Source organism: Podarcis filfolensis (assembly GCF_964270895.1).
Source record: "Podarcis filfolensis genome assembly, chromosome: 12".
Taxonomy (NCBI): domain Eukaryota; kingdom Metazoa; phylum Chordata; class Lepidosauria; order Squamata; family Lacertidae; genus Podarcis; species Podarcis filfolensis.
In genome coordinates, this window is record NC_139614.1 from 58,040,647 (window position 1) to 58,062,354 (window position 21,708).

Consider the following 21,708-nt stretch of genomic DNA (forward strand, 5'->3'; position numbering starts at 1 on the left):
CCGCCCCTCTGAATAAGCAGATTCCTTTCCTTAATCCGGCCGCCCATGTGTGTAGCAGGAGGGGAGGATTAAGGGCCGGTAAACAAATTTCAGATTGTTCTGGGGAAAGCCGAGCTGAGAAGAGGGGGCCAGACTGGTTCTCACGGGTGGGAGAGTCCGGCGGCCGCACACTCCTTCCCCAGCCCAGCAGGAAGGATCGGAGTCACGGGATTGCAGAGTGGGACCCCTGAGGGTCATCCAGCCCACCCCCTGCAACGCAGGGATCTCGGCGCAAGCATCCGGGACAGAAGGCCAGCCAAGCTCTGCTGAAAAACCTCCACAGACTCCCAAGGAAATCGGTTCCCCTGCGGAACAGCTCTTCTTCCCTGACATCCGGCTGGAATTTCCTTTCTTGCAACTTGAATCCATTGCTTTGGAGTCCTGATGCAGAATCTGAATCTCCTCCCTTCCTCTCTGCCTGCGTTCATCAGGGCTAAGCCTCTGGGACGTGCCCCTGAGGGCTGAGGTTGCCCCACAGCGGATAACACAGTCCCTCTGGGCACGTGCAAAGTGCCTTTCCCACACGCGTTGGGGTGCTGGAAGAGGACCGACCTGCCTCCCCAAGAGGGAATGTTTACTCCAAGGGTGCTGCTTGCAGGAGGTGGGGAGGGGGACAGGGGAACATTGCCACAAAGATGGCCGTCTGCCAGAGGGTTGGACTAGATGTCCTTCAGGGTGCCTTCCAACTCTACAGTTCTAGGTTTCTGCACCTGGGGAAAGCTCTGTCCTCAGACAGTCCATCTCCCAGCATGCAGGGGGGTGCAGCCGTTGCAAGCCCCCCACTGCCTCCTTTTAATCTCAGATACTAATGCACACGAGGGGTGGGAAAAAGGCACTCTGCACGTGCTCCAAACTGCTCTGCCCCCATTCTTCCTCTGCCTGCTTTGCAACCCAGTCCTGCTCCTGCAGTCCCCCCCCCTTGAGCCTGCCCCACCCAGGAACTGGCACCTCTCTGGCCCCCTCCAGGACCCCCGCCCAGGGGCCCCAACGCCTACCCTCCCTGCCTACCTTGGGGTGCCAAGGCGGTGGAGGCCAGCAGCCTCTGAGAGGCACCTGCGAGGCTTCTCTCTCCCGGCTCCTCTCTGCCACACTGCCAATCTCCTGCCTTGGCACCCAGGCGCTCGCCTCCTCCTGAGCCACTCCCCCCTGCGCCACCCAAATATTTCACGGGGCTTTAAGCGGCGGACAAAAGGCCCTTGTGGCAGAGGGAGACGCCGGGCAGATCAGATCCCGGCCAGGCTGGGCCAAAGACCCCACAGCGGCCGACACCCCCCCGCACCGCTCAGCGTTTAATTACAGACTGGCGCAGCTCCTGAAGTCACATTCCAGGGGCGAGCCCCAACTGGCCCGCCTGATCCCACTAAGGCGATTATGGGGGGGCAGGGGGGGCTGTCAAAGTCGTGGCAGAGAGGCAGCCTTTCGCCCTGGTTCTCCGGAGGACAGACTGTGCCCCAGTCTCCTGACCCCGGGAGAGGGAGCTGCAGCCAGCAGGCAGAATTACAGGACTGCAGCATTGAAAGGGACCCCAAAGGGTCATCCAGACCAACCCGCTGCAATGCAGGAACCACAACTGGAGCATCCGCACAGCCTCTGCTTGGAAACCTCCAGGGAAGGAAAGTCTCCCTGTCTTGAGAGATCTTCCTAAGGCTGAGTTGGCATCTCAAACTCTTGAACCTTTATTGACATTTATGCCAGATTGCAGTAGGGTTTTCCACAATAAAAACCTAAATCTCATGCTTAAGTTAATGTATAACGGTATAGGATACACTTTGTTTCGTGTGGCAGAAACGTGGCCACTATCTGAATCTTATAGGTCAGGAAGGGGACCTTGTCTTTGTCCAGATGTCGCTCCCCACTAACAACCAACTGATGAACCAACTTCGATCGAATGATCTCACACCAGGGACAGTGCAAAAGAACATGCATGACCCAGTCTAGTTGTGTCATAGAATCGCAGCCGGGTTGGAAGGGACCCCAGGGGTCATCCAGTCCAGCCCCCTCCAATGCAGGAATCTCAGCTCAAGCATCCCTGAGAGATGGCCATCCAGCCTCTGCTGAAAAGCCTCCCGGAAGGCGAGTCCACTCTGTGAGTGGCGTTTTCTGGAGTCTCCCCTGCAGGACTGGCAAAGGGGTCCCATTCAGTCTTGCTAGCACGGACGCCCTGTGGTCATTCAGGGTGGTCCAAGGGGAGATTCCCCAAATTGGTTCCGAAGTTCTTGGAAATCGTCGTCTAGCCACCTGTGTCTAGTTCCCTCAAATGCAGGATTTCCCGATCAGTAGCGCAGTCAGGATCTCCTTTCTTGCCTTTTAATTTGTTATTACTTATTGAATTTATATGATGCCCTCCAACACAACATCTCACAGATCTCAACCCGGCAGCTTGCGTCCTGCTTCCTAGAGCCGCAGAAAACCAGCTTGCTCCACCTTCCCTTGAGATATTTGAAGATGGCTCTCATATCTCCTTTCAGTCTCCTCTTTTCCAAGCTAAACATCCCCAGCTCCTTCAACTGTTCCTCATCAGGCTTGGTTTCCAGACCCCTGACCATCTCCGTCACCCTCCTCTGCCCACCTTCCAGCTGGTCAGCATCCTTCTTATAATGTGGCTCCCAGAACTGGACCCAGGACTCCCAGGTCGGGTCTGACCAAGGAAGAACCAAATGCTCTGGAGGGCAGGATCCGAACTCAGGGCTTCAAGTTGCAAGAAAGGAGATTCTGACTAAATTGTGGGAAGAACTTTCTGAGGGCAAGAGCCGTTGGGCAGTGGAGCTGCCTCCCTGGGAGGTGGAGGTTTCTAAGCAGAGGTTGGAGGGCCACCTGCAATGGCCTAAGCAGGGGGTTGGACTACAGGACCTTTGGGGACCCCTTCCCACTCTGCAATTCTAGCACTCCATGGCTTTTGCAGGGGAGCCTGCAGTCGGGAGGGAGAGACGCACAGGCGCTACGAGAAAGCGCAAAACCTTCCAAGGAGGACGAAGGTCACTCTGCGAAGGGATCACGTTCAGCCACATCCTTCCTGCTCCTTCTATTGGCACCTCCGCCCTGGGGGGGGGGCAGGGACTTCTCAGACAGGATTGCCTCTCCCCTCCTGCAATTCCTTTCACATTTGCTCCCCAAATCGCTTCAGCCCCCCCCCCATGCGCTGAAACAGGCTCAGCGGATCCCTGCTTGTTTGACCACAAGGGGTCAAGTGGGGCTGTTCGTCAAAGGGGGTTTAAAACTGGGGGGGGGGATGAAGGAGGACAGTGAATCTTGGGGGGTTGGAAGGGGTCTGACCGCAGCAGAGAGAGATGGAGAAGTCTTTGGGCTTTGATGGAGTTGCCTGATTCACTCCTGGGCCACGAGAGCAAAGAATCCTACAGTTTGTAGGGACCCCAGAGGGTCATCCAGCCCAACCCCCTGCAGTGCGGGACCCACAGCCAAGGCTTGCATGACAGGTGGCTTAAAACCCTCCTCCCCGCTCTGGCCTCTCTGCCTGGGCCCCAAGAGGAAAAGGGCTGGAGGGGGTGAAAAGGGCTGGCCAGAAATACCTTCTCTCAACTGGGCGCCCTGAACCAAAGCAGGGCACCTCTACCCTCTGGCCGTGGTTGGTACAAGGCTGGGCCTGAAAGCTCCGCCCCTGAGGGGACGGGCCAAGTGCCGCAGCCCCAATGAGGACTAGAAAGTTGCTTCTCGTGAGCAACGTGAAAGTCGGATTCCCAGACCCAGTTTTATACTATGCGGCCTAGGACCCACATACCTATGGGACCGCCTCTCCTGGTCTGCCCCATGGAGGACCTTAAGGTCCACAAATGACAACACTTTGGAGGTCCCAGGTCGCAAGATGGTTAGATTGGTCTCAACTAGGGCCAGGGCCTTTTCAGTGCTGGCCCCGACTTGGTGGAACGCTCTGTCACAAGAGACCAGGGCCCTGAGAGACTTGATATCTTTCCGCAGGGCCTGCAAGACAGAGCTGTTCCGCCTGGCCTTTGCTTTGAACTCAGTCTGACCCTTATGTTTCCCTCCCCTTACGGTTTTGATTTATCAGCTATTTTAAAATGAGGCTGCATTTTAAATTGCATATTAACCTGTATTTTAAATTGCTTTGTTTTATTTTTTTCTATTATGTTTTCATTGTAATTTTATTGGTGCTAGCTGCCCTGAGCCTGGCTTTGGCCGGAGAGGGCGGGGTATAAATAAAAACATGGGAGAGACCTGGATTCGAATCCTCACTTGGCCATGAAGCTCAGTGGGTGGGACTGGGAGCAGTCCCTGCTCTTTCAGCCCAGCCTTCCTCACAGGGGTGTTGGGAGGATAAAACAGTGGGGGGGGGGAGGAGGAGACCCATGCATGCCCCCTTGAGCTCCTTGGAAAACAAAGATGGGTTTGGCAGCAGTGGCCTCAGTTCTCCAGCTGTGCAATGGGCAGAGCAGGGGCAGAGCTGAGCTCGCAAGGTGGCACAGTTGCCCGGCTCTGTTGCTCAGCCCACAAGGCCACCCCGAAAGTGACTGACTGCTGGGGGGAGCCCTCCAGCATCTGCCACTCCCCCCATCTGCCAGCCTGCCCCCCCTGTTAAAAGAGCACCCGCTGGGCCCCTGCAAAGCCCCAGAGAGAGGCCTGGACGGGCAGAGCCAGCGCCAGGCGCCTGCCACCCGCCCAGACCCAGTTAAAAATAGCCTCCTGCCGCCTCCACAGAGCAAGTAAGACTATCCTGAGGATGAATCACAAGAGTGGGCCCCCCCTGCCCTTCAGCACGTGCTCAGAGGCTCCTTGCGGACGCAGCAGGTTTCCTCTTCCAGCCTCGCACACAAACCTCTCCTCCTGCTCCTCCTCCTTCCCCTGCCCTGCACGGCCTCTGCAGATCCAGGAGGGTGCAGAAGCCGGAAGGAGACTCTGCCTCTGCCCTGGAGAGCAAAAGGCACTCTGCGCGGGCTCAGAGGCTACCCAAACTATCAGCAGCATACATGAAGTGTCCAAAGAGATCAGGCCCCCCGGATCCAGCCCTGAAAGCTGACATAAAGGCCGAGGGATGTCACACTGTGAAGCAACCTTGAGCTTCTGGGCATGTGCAGAGTGCATTTCTATCAGGCCTGAATAAGCCCCAGAGGCCACAACACTGAGCTGACCAGGTTGGAGGCTGCGGGAGCTGGCAAATATTCCCTCCGCCTCAACCTTTATCCATCAGGAGAACAACCACAGTGTAGTAATAAGAATAAGAATAATAACAGTGTTACTTTTACTGTTGTTAGCCACACTGAGCCCGGCTTCGGCTGGGGAGGGCAGGATATAAATACAATTATTATTATTATTATTATTATTATTATTATTATTATTATTATTCCCCACCCGTCTGGCCTCACCCAAGCAGGGTCTCCCCTCTGGGTTCAAGGCTGCCTCTTCCACTTCTCTTGGCAAAAAGAGACTCAACTCCATGTGGGAATCAGAAAACGGCAGAGTTGGAAGGGACCCCCCAGGGTCATCCAGTCCAGCCCGCTGCAATGCAGGGACCTGAGCTCAAGCACCCACGACTGATGGCCACCCAGCCTCTGCCGAAAAACCTCCCAGGAAGGAAGACCCGAAAGCACTCTGCACGTGGGAAGCCAAACCACAACGAGGGGGTTGGAGTAGATGACCCCTGGGACCCCTTCCAACTGTGACTGGGGGGCCATTGCCACCCCCTGAAGGGCACCTCCGGACCACAGAAGAATGGAAGCAGCGGCTTCTCTCTCCAGAAGCCAACGGCCAGGAATCTCCCCTCTGGGCACCCAGGAACCGGCCCCCTCCACTCACCCCATAGGCTCCTGCGGCTGCGGCTTCCTCCGTGGGGCGGGCAGAGGGGTCCGGAGGGTTTCCTGCCCGGGAGCTGCTCAGGAAGCAGGAAATCCTGCCAAAGGCCGCCTGTCGGCTGCCAGGGTGGCAGCCCCTGGGCAGGGAGGGAGGGCAGGCAGGCAGCTGCCGCAGGAGAAGGGGGCACCCTCTGCCCAAGCGACTGCCCTGGCACTGCCCTCGGCAGAGGCGGCAGAGTTTTTTATACCTGCCTCCTGGCAGGGAGAGAGGGAGGGAGGGGGGAGGAAAAGTCCCCACAGCAGCAAGGAAGGGTGTGGGGAGGGACGCAGGTCCCCATAAGTGCCACTTCAGCGCTGGCCACTCCTCCAGCGGGCACCGCAAACACACACACACACACACACAGCGCAGGCCACAGCTGCTCCCCTGCCAGGCCAGCTGCCCTGCCCTGCCTTCTCCCCCTTTCTCTCCCCCCACTTGTGGAAAGCACTTTCTGCATGCTCAGAGGCCCTCTCTCCGTATCCCTGCCCATCACCCCATGAAAAGTGGGTTCGGGGGCCAAAGGGGACCATCTAGGGCAAGCTTCCTTGGCCCTCCAGATGTTTTGGGACTACAACTCCCATGATCCCCAGCGAGCAGGACCAGTGGTCAGGGATGATGGGAACTGTAGTCCCAAAACATCTGGAGGGCCGAGGTTGAGGAAGCCTGATCTATAGGGCAGCGTCCCAGATGCCCCTCTCGAGAAACACAGGATCTGGCCATGACTCTCCCCTCCTGCAGCTTCCAGCCACTGGGATTCGGAAGCATATAATAATAATAATAATAATAATAATAATAATAATAATAATAATAATATTTTATTTATATCCCACCCTGGCCAGCTGAAGCCGGGCTCAGAGCGGCTGCCTCTGAAATTTGCTGCCTCTGAAATTGGAGGGCAGAGCAGAGCCTCTCTCCTCTCTAATCCACTTTGGATCCACATTGAGGTCGCCGGCCATCTCTTCCCCCTGTGGCAGGGAGTTCCACAGCTCCATGGTGCACTGTGAAGGAGCAGGAGAGAGCCCTGCTGGGGAGGAGGGAAAAGACCAGCCAACTGAGTTGTGGGGGGGGGGACGAGGCTCCTCCGAAAGTGGGCCAGTCTTGGGCAGGGGCTCCCTGGCCTGATGGCCGGCATGTGGTTGGACTAGATGACCCCTGGGTTCCCTTCCGGCTCCATGCTTCTATGGCGGGAAGGGAGAGACACCCCTGGGATTGTGCAGCTGGAGAAGGGGGCAGGGGAGGGCCCTGGGCGAGGCACCCACGGGGGGGGGGCGCTGTGGGGTGGGGGCCCTGCAAGGCTCCCGCTGCCTCCCCCCCCCCAGCACCCAGCCAATTCCTCCTCCCGCGGGTGCTGCTGTGTCAGCAGGGCGGCCGGCCGGCCTGGGTGGTAAACCAACCCCTGCTGCTAATGCCAGGGTTGCGGCAGGGTGCCCTCCCCGCCCCCCCGTCGCCCAGACAGCCTCTCCCTCTTCTGGCCCCACGGCCCTGATAGGGGGTCATTACCTGCCCCCCCCCACAAGCACGCTGGTTATATCCTGCCCCCCTTCTGCCCTCAGGCAAGACAGCTCACCTGTCCTGGAGGAGCAGCAAACAGGTAAGACCTAGTTGCAGGGGGAGAACATGAATGACATCCGCCCCAGGCAACCTTCCCCACCTCAGCACCTTCTCTCAGAAACTCTCTTTGAGGGGGTCAGGCTGGATGACCTTTGGGGACCCCTTCCAATTCTAGGATTCAATGGCGGTGGGGGGCTCTCCTTCATTGGAGGTTTCTCAGCAGAGGTCAGGTGGTCACCTGCCAGGGATTCTTGAACTGAGATGCCTGCCTGGCAAGGGGGTCAGGCTGGATGACCTTTGGGGGCCCCTTCCATCTCAACAGTTCCAGGAGAGGGAACTGGATTCTCCCTCTTCCTCTGCCAGGCAGACACCCCAAAGGGGAGGGATCAAAGGGGAGGGACACCCCAAAGGGGAGGGATCAATGAATCACAGAAGCGCAGAGTTGGAAGGGACCTCCAAGGCCCATCTAGTCTGACCCCCGGCAATGCAGAAATCGCAGCGCAAGAATCCTTGACTAAGAAAGGAGAGCCGAGTTGAGCTTCTCCTCTTTCTTCCTGTATTAAAATGTCACAGAGTGGACCCCAAGGGTCATCCAGCCCACCCCGCAATGCAAAGGGGGAGCCAGAGAAGGCCTCTGCCCCACGGCGAGGCCAAACGGGGCAGTAACTTGGAAGCCTGAAAGTGCAATCAGCCCCTCTTTCAGTGCTCCCCTCCTTCCTCGGTTTCCCCTCGCAAGCAACCAGCCCCTGAACTGCTTGCAAAGAGGGGTGGGGGGTGTTGCTAGAAGGCATCACTGGGGAGCAGAGGGGAGTCAAGTCCAAGGCCAGGCCCAGCGCCCAACCCCCCAAATATGCCCCCCAAGAGAGTGGGGTCTAGCAGAGAGTCAGACTGGGACCCGGGAGGCCAGAGTTCGAATCCCTGCTCGGCCGTGAAGCTCCCTGGGGGTGGCCTGGGGGGCCAGCCCCCTGCTTCTCAGCCTGACCTCCTTTGCAGGGTTGTTCTGGGGATTAAATGAGGATATAAATTCAAAAGCGGTAAACAGGCAAGATTCCCTTCCTTGCAGGTGGGGGGCAGGTGTCAAGACTAAGAGGGTCTCCCTCCCCGCAGGGTATAAATAATAAAGTAATAATCCTATTAATGGCATGAATGGAGGACCCTGGCCAGCCACCTCTCAGGGATTCTTCAGCTGCAACTCCTGCCTTGGAGGGGGCTGGGCTGGATGGCCTTTGGGGGTCCCTTCCAACTTGGCAACTGCATGGTTCTCTGACTCTGGTGGAGGCAGAAGGGGAGGGCTGAGCCTACGGCCGGAGGCTCTTGGGCCACCGGGAGCCCCCCGCTGGCACCCGGAGCCCTCCAGTGACCCCAAAGAACTTGAAAGGCCCTCCTGCCCCACGGCAGGCGCTGGGCTAATTGGCATGGGCCGCCAGAGGCCCCCCAAGCCGGCAGGAGGAGGAGGAGGGCCGGGCGAGGAGAGGCAGCACTCTGCCCTCCCCTGCGTCTGGCCTGCCCTTCCTGGCCGCCACTCAGGCCCCCCACTGCCCCCTAAGCGGCCCTAATGAGGCGTGGGGAGCCGCCTCTGGGGCAGCGCCAGCAGCAGGCCGGGGAGGGCAGTGCCAGCCGGGGCAAGCGCTGCGTCATCTTTGTCCTGGCCGGCCGTGGGGGTCCCATCCGGCCAAAGTCAAAGGCACACAGCACCCCCCAAGTCCCCACTGGGCATCGGGGGGTGGGCAGCAAGGATGGCGGCCCCCGTCAGTCACAGGACGGTGGGTCACAGAGGCAGGCAGGCAGAGAATCGTGGAACTGGAAGGGAGTTGGAAGGGAGCCCTGGGGCTCATCTAGTCCACCCCCTTGGCAAGGCAACAATCGCCGCTCAGGCAATCTGCACCAACCGGAAGGTTTCCATTAAGGTTGGGTTTTTGGAATCTGGGTTCTGCAAACCCTTTTCCCCAGGCGGTCTTCACTGGGCCTGGCTCCTTTTCCGCCGTGCCCACTTTGTAGCTGGCAAACTGGGCACCAGCAGGTAGAACCTCCTTCTGCAGCTGCAACCCCCCCAAAACCCCCTGCTCCCCTCTTCTGGGCAAGGGTAGCAGGAGTGGGTCTTAGCTTAGTTTGGGGGTCACAGCTTGCAATGCAGCAGGTTGGACTAGATGACACACGGGTCCCTTCCAGAACTACGGTCCCATGTGCTCCTTGCGGGATTGAGCAGAAGGACTATCGATGTACGATTGGCAGCTCTAGACAGACCCCCCAGACCCCACTTGGCCCAGGACCCTCGTGCCACCCCCCATGTCCTGCCTCTTGGGGTGGGGTCCCCCTCCCGCTCCCCCAGTTCCAGAGGCGGCCGGCAGACCCCCACCGGGCTGCGCAAAGCTGCATTCTTCCCCTTGACAGGGCGGAATAATTGGGCTGGCGCAGAGCCCTGACCCGCGGCTCAACCTGGGGCCGCCATTGTGAAATCCGGCCCCACAAGCAGCCCCCCGCACTTCCTGCCCCCCCCGGCCCAGCCCCCAAATCACCTTCACTGCGGACGGCCGAGTCAGCATGCAGCCGCTTGCACAACACAAGGCGCACGCAGCGCAGCCAGGAAAGCGAGGAAGGAGCCACTTGTCAAAGCACAAAACTCAGCCTGAGGGTCGCAGGTTTAAGGCCCACGTTGGGGTTGGGATAGATGACCCTCAGGGTCCCTTCTAACTCTGCAGTGCTATAAATCTATGACTCCTCGGCCAGAAGCCCTCCAGATCAGGCATGCCCAAACTCGGCACTCCAGATGTTTTGGGACTACAACTCCCATCATCCCTAGCTAACAGGACCAGTGGTCAGGGATGGTGGGAATTGTAGTCCCAAAACATCTGGAGGGCCAAGTTTGGGGATGTCCGCTCCAGATACTCAGCTGGAGGGTGCTGAGGCTGCTGGGAGTTGTAGTTCAGCCACATCTGGGCAAAGGCTGGAAACAAACCCCCCCCCCCACACTTTCAAGAGGGAGTTTCAAAAGAAGGGGGCTCATTCTGCCCCTCACACCCAGCAAGCCCCCTCCCCAGACTGTCTCTACCCCCCAGCAAAGCTCCCCTCCTCATTAAAGAAGCCGCCTTAGTCAGACCACTGGCCTATCTAGATCAGTCATACCTGCACTGGCTGGCAGCAGTCACTCTCTGGGGATATTCCTAGGTCTACCAGGAGATGCCGTCAGGGTTCGAACTCGAGTCCTTCTGCATTCCAGGCAGGTGCCCCACGACTGAGATGTGGGGCATCCCCCATTTGCCTATTGCAAAGGCCCCACTGGCAGAGGAGGCCGGGCAAAGCACACTCAGAGAAGGCTGCTCCCCCCCCCCCCGGTCCTCTGCCAGGAACACCCCTTCCCTCCCCAAAGCCCTGATTCATCCCTGATGGGAAACACAGAAGTGACTCAGCTCCTCCCGTGCCCTTGGAAACCTCCCTCTCTAAAGCCTATTTGGGGAGGAAGCCACTCTGTCTGGTGGCAGGAGGTTCCAAAGGCTGCGCAAGGAAGCAGCTTTCGTGTGCCTGGCCTGCCTCTCTAGCAGGGGGCAGAAAGGGGTGGTATAAGGCTCAAACCCAAACCCAACACCCTACCACTCACCCTCCCCATGTCCAACGGCAGGGGGCGCACTCACCTCCTCGCCAAATTCCTGCAGGGTCTCTAGTCCTCAGGAAAGGCAGTGAAGAGGAGGCCTTGCCATCCCAAACTCGGCCAGTGAACAGGATACTGGAAAAGAAGACATCCAGGAAGGGGGTGAGCCCCCTCTTTGTGGGTGCTGCTGGCCCCCCATCCATCTCACCCCCAGGGACACCCCTCCTGGGGACGCGGGTTGCAAGAGGGGATGGGAGCTGCCTCTGAACCTGTCCAAGCAAGGAGAGAGTCAGGCGGCCCCCAAGTGCCATGGCTGGTTACCCAAATGTCCAGCATGCCTGGCCCCACACTGAGCCCCCCAACCAGGCCCAGGCGGCTTCCAGAGGGGAATGCACGCAAACAGGCACTCAGAGCGCACAGGGCATCGCACAGAGTCACAACGCTGCCTGTGGCACAAAGGACAAGCGCCTCCTCTTCTCTGCTTCCCCTCAAGCAATGCATCGGTGCAGCAAATTGCGAAATATACAAGCGGAGTTTCCTTACGCAGAGTGCAGCTAACCTATGGAACTCACTGCCACAGGAGGCGGGGAGGGCCACCAACTTGGGCAGCTTCCAAAGAGGACAGGGCGACTTCGTGCAGGAGGAAAGGGCTATTGGAAACCACGGTGCTTCTGAATCTCCATTTCTGGAAGCCCCAGGAGGGCAGAGGGCTCTGGGGCTCCAGTCCCGCTTGCAGATCCCCCCCCAGCATCTGGGCAACTGCTGTGACAACAGGAGGCTGGGCTAGAGGGGCCTCTGGCCTGATCCAGCACATACAACTCTTTTCCTGCTTGTAATTTGAACTCATGCAAAGCTATGCAAAGAAGGCAGAACAGCAAAACAAAGCCACAGTCAGAAGTCAGGAGGACTGATCAGGAAAACTCAAATCTATGTCTCAAAGACCAGTGGAACAAACTCTGTTGGGGCTGCATAGAATTATGGAAGGGTCCCCTGAGGGTCATCTAGTCCAACCCCCCGCAGTGCAGGAATCTCAGCTCAAGCACCCATGACAGATGGCCTCTGCTTAAAAACCTCTGCTGTCAAACAGCTCTTCTTGCCTTGGGCTCCCTCCCAACTCTGCAATTCTATGAATGGGAGGCAGATCTTAAAACTTGAGCAAGTCTGTAGGGCAGATCACAGAAACATGGGGCTGTAGAGCTGGAAGAGACCCCAAAGTCCAGCCAGGAATCCCAGGTCATTGGGGGCCTCAAAGGTCAATGGAAGCCATCCAGGCATTAAGCGGCGTATAAATGAACAAGCAGGAAATGAGAATGCCAGCACCCAAAATGAGCTGGTAAACAAGTGAGGGACCACAAGGAGCCTCAGGTGAGATGGCCAGGCACCTCACCTGCCACAGTCTGGCCTGGCGGGAGCTCCTGGACCGTCTCCAAGGGCAGCCCCACAGAGAGAGCACAGAGGTAGTCTAACCTTGGCGTGACAAAGGCAAGGGTGTCTGCATCCAGGTCTGAGTTTAGGAAGGATTTTAAGTCCTCCCTGGCAAGCGAGTATCGGAGGGATGATCTCCAAAGAAGTTCCATGGGGTAGGAGGGCTGGGAGAAACTTCACACCTGGCAACCAATTTGCCCCTTGGTTTTCAGAGAGTAGATGGTGAGACGAGTCTAAAAGGCCCAGGACACAAGTTTCCATGGCCCTCTAGTGGCTCTGGTGGCCGCTATCATACCGTATTTTTCACTCCATAAGACGCACTTTTTTTCCTCCTAAAAAGTAAGGGGAAATGTCTGTGTGTCTTATGGAGCAAATGCGTGGTCCCTGGAGCTGAATTGCCCAGGGGCAAAAAGCAGATCATGCTCTGTTTTTTTGAAAGAGGGAAGGGGGTGTTGAAACAAAGCTGCTGAGCAGCTGATTGCAAGCGATCGGGAGGAAGATAAGGGACTCTAGAGATAAAGGAGGCTGCCTGGGAGGGGGAGGTAAAAGGACATGGATCCTCAGGATTTTTGCATTGGGTCACCCCAAATTCACCATCAGATCACATAACATGTCCATAGCTATAGCCTGCACCAAAAAATCACGCATCCATTGTTTCATGGGGCCGCAATGGCACAAAAACGTGGTTACAAAGCACGGATCCACATGGATCCTCAGGATTTTTGCATTGGGTCACCCGAAATTCACCGTCAAATCACATATCATGTCTGTGGCCACAGCATGAACCACAAAAATCATATATCCACTGTTTTGTTCAGAATATTTTTTTCCTTGTTTTCCTCCTCTAAAAACTAGGTGCGTCTTATGGAGCGAAAAATACGGCATTTAGCGTTAACTCTGGAAGTGTGGACTCAATTCTGACCAAATTAAGCCCCCTAGAGCAAACTGTACATCATTATGACTCCCTCCCCAAATGTCACAGAACCACAAAATTGTAGAGTTGGAAGGGACCCCAGGGGTCATCTAGTGCAGCCCCCGCACACCACTCGTTGTGGGTTCAAGACCCCTTGGCTCCCCTCCCCGGGATTGTGGCCTCTGTCTCCTGCTGGCAGCTTCGAGGAGCCACAGGTAAGAACTGAGCACAGGGAAGCCAAGGTGGGCGAACGACCCCAAAAGAGAAGGACGTGCCCCCACCAGATGTGCTTGTTGAACGGCCACTGTAAACTGTGAAGGCTTATTATTGCTTCACAAGTTGTGTATGTCTTTAAGGGCCAGGGCAAATAACGAGACCCAGTCTTACAACTGTGAAACATAGCAGGTGCTGCTAGGTTGTGTTAATCAAGCTGTGTCAGCAGTTGGGTCTAGTATATAAGGAGCAGCACCTAGCTCTGTCATCACCCTGGGGGGTGGGTTGGTGGTTGGGTCTGGTTTGTTGTCATCTTTAGTGTAAAAGGAGTGTTTTTTTGTTATTAAAACCTTGTTAAAAAGTTATTTTGAGTTCCTGGTTATGCATGGTCTCCCCAGCAAGCTCTCTGCAGCGCTACTATACTGCAAATAGCCAACAGTGCTGCCCCTCCCTTAACACCCCTAACATCTGGCCACACAGAAATGCAGCAAAGTGCTGCACCCCAAAAACATCCCGCCCTATGGAAAAAAGAAAGGGGGCACAGACCCACAAGTCCATTCCAGGAGGTGATGGCACCTGGTCCAGCCTGGCCCCAGAGAGCCCCATCAGCAGGAGCTGCCCCTCCCCCTGGCCAAGGGGTCCCCCAGGGCCCCCTTCAAGGAGCCAGGAGGTGCCTTTCTCCCCATTGTTCCGCTTCTTATCTTGGCTGGATAAGGCCAGTGTTGTCCTGGATCTCTGGAGTCAGTCAGCACGGGCTCCCTTAATCTCTCCTAATGTTTAACTGAATTCTGCCCTCTCCTAATCAGGACCCACAACTCCCCTTTGTTTTTGCCTGGTCCTTGGAGGTCAGAAGATGAAAAGGTGTCTCCAAGGACATGTGGAGGGACCCCTCTGAATCAGGCATTGCGAGAGCTCAGCCACGGAACCAGATTTCAAAACACCGGAGCAAACAAACCCCAGAAATAAATGGGCGAGGCTTCGGAGCATGCACAGAGTGCAACTCTCTCTCCACTCCTCCAGCCATTGGCTTGCAGAAGTCATTCTGTTTCCCCACAATCTCCTTGTCTTTCTTTAGCACATTTTTGACCCCCTGGTCACCCAAGGGTTAACCCCTTCACTTCTGGCTGTTAGTCTCAATGATTTTACCAATGGGCTCTCCAAAGCCTTTTTATTTTTTAGCATCCTTTACTATCTACTTCAACTTTCTTCTTTGGCCAAAGTTTGTGCTCCTTTTCGTTCTCTTCATTCAAACAGAACTTGCATTTTTCAAAAGAGGCCTACGGGTCTCCAATGACTTCTCCAACTCCTGATCATTTTGGAGAGATTTAATCCTCCATTCTTTGCCTTTCTACTTCCTTGCCATATTATCAATAATGATGATGATGATGATAATAATATATATAAATAAAAGTTTGCATCCTGCCCTTCACCCTACGATCCCAGAGTGGTTCACAACAGAAAAATGCAAAATGAGGGCAAAATACATTATGCATGTTGAAGGATGCACTTTAGAACATTTCTACCTCCACACACCAGCAAATTCCCAGAATGCTGCTCCTACAGACCTGCATTAGGGCTGGGCAATGTCTGGTTTTCAACATCGTGATACACCATGAGCCATACATCACGCTATACCGATATATGTATCACAATGTCTGAAATAAGGGTGGAGTGAGGGAGAGGCACTGGCTGGCTCCACGGTTTCCCTCCCTTTGTAATTTTGGCACAGGGCGCACACGCGTCATGATTTGCAACGTATTACCAGGTCAAAAATTATGAAACCAAAATCATGATATCCGGTTTTCAATGATATATTGATATATTGCCCTGTCCTAACTTGCATAAAGGAGGCCAAAAGAGCTTCAACTGTATCACTGCCTCACTACCAGGCCTTTACTAAGGTTGCCAACGTGGTGCCCTCCGTAGGGGGTTGAACTAAAACTCCCATCGCTGACCAATATCCTCATTGTGATGAAGTTTCCTCTTTGGAAGTCAAATGGGATTGTGCACGATTTTCTGGGCAATTGGCCAGTTAAATTCATATTTAATTTAATAGCACAGTGGCTGCTGCTCCCAAGTGGTTGGGCAACTGTGCCATCTCATGCCAGGTTTTGGGTGCCACTCAAGGTTCAGTCTAGGGGTGCCCCCTGGTCAATTCCACCACCCACAACGAATCTGCCCCTTTGGGGAATTCTAGCTTGCTGGACTCAGTGCTGTGTCAGACGTCCAGAGCAAAACCACCTCAGATACGCCCTTCTCTGGCCTTCCTAGAGTTCGCAGCCAGAGATAACTGCCAGGTTTCCGAGATATTCAGTGCACCAAAGCCGTCCTCTAAGACTAAGCGCTCCACTTTGCCCCTCTTGACCCAGAGGCTTCTAGAGCTGGCACAGAAACACTTGCAGACAATCTCTCCCAATCTTGGGGCAAGATGAAAGAACTGCTAGGCTGCGCACAGGTGGCTGGTGGCAAAATGTTTTGCACATGGCAAGGGTGGTTTGCAGAACGTTCAGCTCAGGATTCCGCAGAGAGGGAAGGAGCACTTTCCGTGGGGCGGAAGTGTACACGGAGAGTCTTTCCTTCCAGATTTCGGAGGGATATCTCCCTCGATGGTCTTGCCAGACTTTCGATCCGAGGACAGGACGTCCTGCACCAGGCAAGGGGTTGGACCAGATAATTATTCTTCGCAAGATTAATTATATATTGTATTTTTAATTAACGTCGTTATGCTTGCAAACCGCTCCGGGAATATTTATTGATGGGTGGCTAGATAAACTTGATTAGCGGCAATAAATAACCCTGTTCCTGATCTGGAGGCTGGATGCGGCCCATTGAGCACCGGCATTCCTCCCCTCCCACCAGTGCCAGAATTAGACCTGAAAAAACCCTGGGAGCCACTAGGAGGTTTTCCAAGTGGGGGCCTGTTGTTTGGGGAGGGGGGGGTCGCAGCTGCGGAAAGAAAGGCTAAACCTCCCCAAGCGATGCATTACCCCCAGTGCCCAAAATGTCCCTGTGCCGCCATTAGGTTCATAGAATCACAGAACGGAAGTGTTGGAAGGGATCCAAAAGGTCACGTGGTCCAAGCCCAGGCAGAGCAGGTATGGCAGCGCAAAGGCACAGGGGTGTCAAGAATGAACGGGTGAGGCAGAGACACAAAATGTGTCTGAATGCCTGCCTCTTTGCAACTATTTGTATGCCTGCATGTGGTTTTTTTGGGGGAGGGGTCTCTGCCTACTAGTGGCTCCGGCCACACCCCTTACATTTGGCCCCATAACCTTGGCCAGGGGTCAGCAACCTTTTTCAGCAGGGGGCCGGTCCACCGTCCCTCAGACCTTGTGGTGGGCCGGACTATATTTGGGGGGAAGAAATGAACGCATTCCTATGCCCCACAAATAACCCAGAGATGCATTTTTAAGAAAAGGACACATTCTACTCATGTAAAAACACACTGATTCCTGGACCGTCCGTGGGCCGGATTTAGAAGGCGATTGGGCCGCATCCGGCCCCCGGGCCTTAGGTTGGCCATCAGGGAATGAGGCCTCAGGCTGACAAAAGCCCCCCCCCCACTTTTCAGCTCTGAATCAAGAAGAGGCGGAAACTCTGAACCAAAGATGTGTCATGTCAGGAAATGAGTGATATGCAAAACTTGTGGGCTGGAAAGAGGATGAGACAAATTCATGGAGGGGGGGGGCTCTCCATGGCGCTTGTGCTCAGATCCCGCTTGCTGGTTCCCCACACACATCTGGTTGGCGACTGGGAGAAGAGGGGCTGGCCCAGATGGGCCTCCTCTGGCCTCATCCAGCACCAGCCAAGCTCTTCTGGCGCGCTTGTTACTCACTGGGGAAATCCCACAACCCTCGGCCACGAGTGGCACGCCGGAGGCAGGTCTTCAAACTTGCCTTCCAGCTCAAGTTGGAAGGGCCCCCAGAAGTGATGGAAGCAGGCCTACCTCTGCCCATGTGCAGAGTGCCATTTGCTTCACAAATGGGGATTTGCATCATCATTAGGGGAAGGATGTGCCAGACTTGGCCCAACTCTTTGCTCCAAGGACTGGCTATGGGCCCCCTGCCTCCCAATTTGCCTAACCCTCTTTGAAACTCAACCAGGTTGGTGGTCATCACTGCCTCCTGTGGCAGGGAGTTCCACAGTTCAACTCAGCACTGTACGAAGGTCTTTCTTGTCTCTCTCCCTAATCTTCCAACCTTCAACCTAATGCAGTGTCAGAAACTCAGCTATATAAGCTCAGCACCAAAGGGCATCTTGAACCTCGGCTGCAGTTGCCACAACAGGATGTCTATTCTCCAGGGGGCTGGACTGGATGACCCTTGGGGTCCCTTCTATGATTCCATTGTCCTATGCTCTCAGCTACGTTGCCTGACTGCCGCTTGCTCCTCCAACAGTCTTCTTGTCCCAGGATGCAAGACGGAGAAACACACCCAGTGGGAATGGAAATGGCAATAGCTATGGACTAAGGCAGAGGTTTTTAAACTGCGGTCACCAACCTGATGCCCAGAAATCTCCAGGAATTTGCACCTGGACCAGTGCCAGAAGCAAAATGCACCAGGCAGATGTCTAACACTGCATGGGATGCCCATGAATTCTAGTGTTACAAGAGAGGAAGAAGAACTTTATAAACTTCTATCCCATTGCCTCTGATATGCCTTTTCTTTCAACTAAAAAGTTGCAAGTGCTGCAAGCCTTCCTCACAGGGGCATCGCTCCTGGACCATTTTGCACACCCTTTTCTGAACCCTTCCCAGTTCTACAGATCAGGACCAGCACCTGACAGCACCGTCCCCCATTCAGGACCAGCCACTGACTCTCCTCTTCTGCGGAAAACAAGCTGACCGGCACATCTTTGCTGGCTTCCCTCTCACAAAGGCCGCCAGCCATTCCCCTCCCTCCCACAACCCCCCCACCTCCGGCCCCACAAGCCGGACTTCAAAACCAGACCGGTGTGGCAGATGCAACCCAGCCAGCCACACAACCCATCATTAGGGGCCGGCAAGAGACTCCAGCGGTCAGACCGGGAAGAAAGCAGGACAGGCGAGGGAGAAGCAGAGACGGAGGACCAGGGCCCAGCTAGCTCAGAACTGTCAACACTGATGGGCAGAAGCAGCGCTTTGGGTTTGGTCTTTCTTAGCTCTCCCTGAAGACGCTGGCAGGGACTGAACAGGTGCCCTTCTCCATGCAGAGCTTTTTGATACAATTTATAGGCCGTTGTTTCTACGCAAAACACTACTGTTTCTAAGCAAAGTTGCAAAAGAGTTATAATCTGTTTAAATTAACAAGACGTCTGAAAAGTGTCAACGGAGTGCCTGAAGTTCAACGGGGGGGGGGGGCTGCTGGGTCTCAGCTGGGAGGCAGAGCCACAGAATTGGGCCAACAGGACCAAGAGCCCATCCTGCAGGTGCTCCACCGAATATGCTCTGCCCAGGGTTTGAAATTCGCCAGGCGCATTTTGCACCTGGCTATTGGCCACTTGCAACCAAGTGTAGATGCCTGTGAGCCAGGATGGGGCCTGACATTTCCACCTGGGGATCCCTGGATCGGGACTGTTTTCACACACTAAGATCCCATCCTGTAGAATTCTGTTATATTTTATCTGCACAATCAGAATGAACTTCTGTAACCAAAATGCTTTTTCTGGGCAGTCTGAGCAGGAGTAGTGAACGACGTTATAATGAATTGCTGGCGCTTGTCTTCACTCCCCCCTCACCCTGCTTATATATGTGAAGAATCTGCCTACATTATGAATGGTCACCATTAAGAAAAAGAAGTCTGAAAAGACTAATATATATGCGGACAGCCCTGGATCAAGGAATTTTCTTCTTTAAGTTCTCAAAGCTCTTAACCCATCTCAAGGTTGTCCTCTGAACTAGCCAGATGTTTCACTGAGAATCAATCACAGTCAGTCCATCATTTGAAAAATAAGACTTCAGAGCCGTCCGGCCCCCAAATGGCAACTAGACATTTAGTTTTGGTGCCTGCAACCTTGGTTTAAGGAGCCTTTTGGCCCCTAGCTTATACACCTGAGTTTCTAACACTGGCTAGACCATTGCACTACAGCCTGCTCTCCCCTCCCAGCTTCCTCTAACACTGAGGCCAAGCCAGGGACGGAATCTCAGCTCCCCCCTCTCTGTGCCTGCTCCTGGTCCAGGGGGCACCCCCAGGATTCCTGCAGGGAGGGGGCAAATGGGGGGGCGGGATGCCAGCTGTACAACCTCCTGGTCAAGATGCTCTGCCCAGCAGCCCCCCCCCAAGGCAGTGGAAGAGAGGAGCAGCAAGGACCCCACCCCAATGTCTCTCCTCCAGAACGCTGTTCTTTTGTTGCTGGTTTTATGCATTTTCAGGGCAACCATTTCTACCCTGCTTCATTGACCAGAGAAACAGAAGCAGCCTCCCTGTTGAAGAACATAAGGTGCTCAGGAGAGCCTGCAGGATGGCCCGTGGTCCTCTTCTCACAGTAGCTAACCAGATACCCAAAAGGAAACCAACAGGCAGGATTCGAACACAGCTCTCTCCCCTCCTGCGGTTCCCAGCTAGCCTGGCTGCCTCCAACTGCAAACACAGAACAGAGCCATCGTGGATGGGGGCCACCCACAGCCCTCGCCTCCTCCGTGATTTGGTCCATTCCTATTTTAAAGCTCTCTGGGTTTGCAGCCATCGCTGCCTCTAGTGGGAGGGAGTTCCACGGTTTAACACTGCACTGCGTGAAGAAGGACTTTCCTTCATCTTCCAACCTTCAGCTTCATCCACTGGGAGACCCCCATTTCCTCCATTATAAAGGATGGGGGAAATGGACTCCTCTTGCCCCCACCAAGAGGCCCTCCCACACTGCAAGGTGCAGGACAGATTCTCCACCCCCGTCATTCTGCCCGGACACTGAGGTCCAGCTCCGAGGGCCTTCTGGCAGTTCCCTCCCTGCAAGAAGGGAGGTTACAGGGAACCAGGCAGAGGGCCTTCTTGGTGGTGGCACACGCCATGTGGAACGCCCTCCCACCAGATGTCAAAGAGAAGAACAACTACCAGACTTTTAGAAGACATCTGAAGGCAGTCCTGTTTAAGGAAGCTTTTAATGTTTAACAGACCACTGTATTTTAATATTCTGTTGGAAGCCGCCCAGAGTGGCTGGGGAAACCCAGTCAGATGGGCAGGGTATAAATAATAAGTTTTAGATAAAATGGGCACAAGATGTTGGACATAACATAATGTTTGCTGACTGGGAACAGTTGTGGACCACAGGTATGAAATTTACGGCATGTAATGCCCTAAGAGAGAATATTATGAAAATGATATACAGGTGGTACATGACACCAGTCAAGCTTGCTAAAATATACCATTTGCCCGATAATAAGTGTTGGAAGTGTAAAGAAAAGGAAGGTACATTCTTTCACCTTTGGTGGACGTGCCCAAAGATTAAGGCTTTCTGGGAAATGATCTATAATGAAATGAAAAAGGTATTTAAATATACCTTCCTGAAGAAACCAGAGGCCTTTCTCCTGGGCATAGTCGGCCAATTGGTGCCAAAGAAGGATAGAACTTTATGTATGTATGCAACAACAGCAGCAAGAATACTCATCGCGAAGTATTGTAAGACACAAGATCTACCCACCATGGAAGAATGGCAGATGAAAGTGATAGACTATATGGAATTGGCGGAAATGACTGGCAGAATCCGAGACCAGGGAGAAGAGTTGGTGGAAGAAAATTGGAAGAAATTTAAAGACTATCTGAAGAAACACTGTAAAATTAACGAATGTTAATATGATGCAGGATTGAAATGAGATGGTTTTAGTAACAAAATTAAAAGAATATATCAAAGGATTGATAATTAGATGAAAATATGATGTTTAACAGGTCAAGATTTATAATTAGGATAAAAATAAAGCGGGAAAGGATTTGCTGAATTAACTATGTGAACTGGAATACAAAAAAGGGAGGTGTGAGGAGGTCAGGAAACGAGTAATTGAAATATAAGACATGAAAAGTTTGATTTGTTTTTTAATTGTTGTTTTTATTTTTTACATACTTTGTATTTTTTTCTGTACTTTTCTATCTTTTTTCTTTGTCCTTTTTTATTATTTTTCTTTTCTTATATTGTAATTTTCTTTGTTTGTAAAATCTCAATAAATATCTTTAAAAAATAAATAAATAATAAGTTTTATTATTATTATTATTAT

At 54.1% G+C, this 21,708-nt stretch overlaps 2 protein-coding genes across 8 annotated transcripts in view; both read right to left on the bottom strand.

Moving 5' to 3' along the window:
- The window catches only part of LOC310745974 (uncharacterized protein), a 618,230-nt gene that overhangs the window by 476,778 nt on the left and 119,744 nt on the right, over nucleotides 1-21,708 (bottom strand). The gene's annotated exons all lie outside the window — the stretch shown is intronic.
- SLC4A2 (solute carrier family 4 member 2) overlaps nucleotides 1-21,708 on the bottom strand; it is a 60,634-nt gene that overhangs the window by 32,836 nt on the left and 6,090 nt on the right. For 3 of the 7 annotated variants that reach the window (XM_083579269.1, XM_083579276.1, XM_083579275.1), the window contains exon 2: nucleotides 11,022-11,113. The exons of 1 other annotated variant lie outside the window; for it this stretch is intronic. The gene's annotated coding sequence lies outside the window, so the exon portion shown is untranslated. Of the gene's footprint in view, nucleotides 1-1,047; nucleotides 1,161-5,805; nucleotides 6,017-10,515; nucleotides 10,627-11,021; nucleotides 11,114-21,708 lie in introns of those variants that run through there. 3 more of the 7 variants (XM_083579273.1, XM_083579271.1, XM_083579272.1) reach the window with 3 other exon arrangements.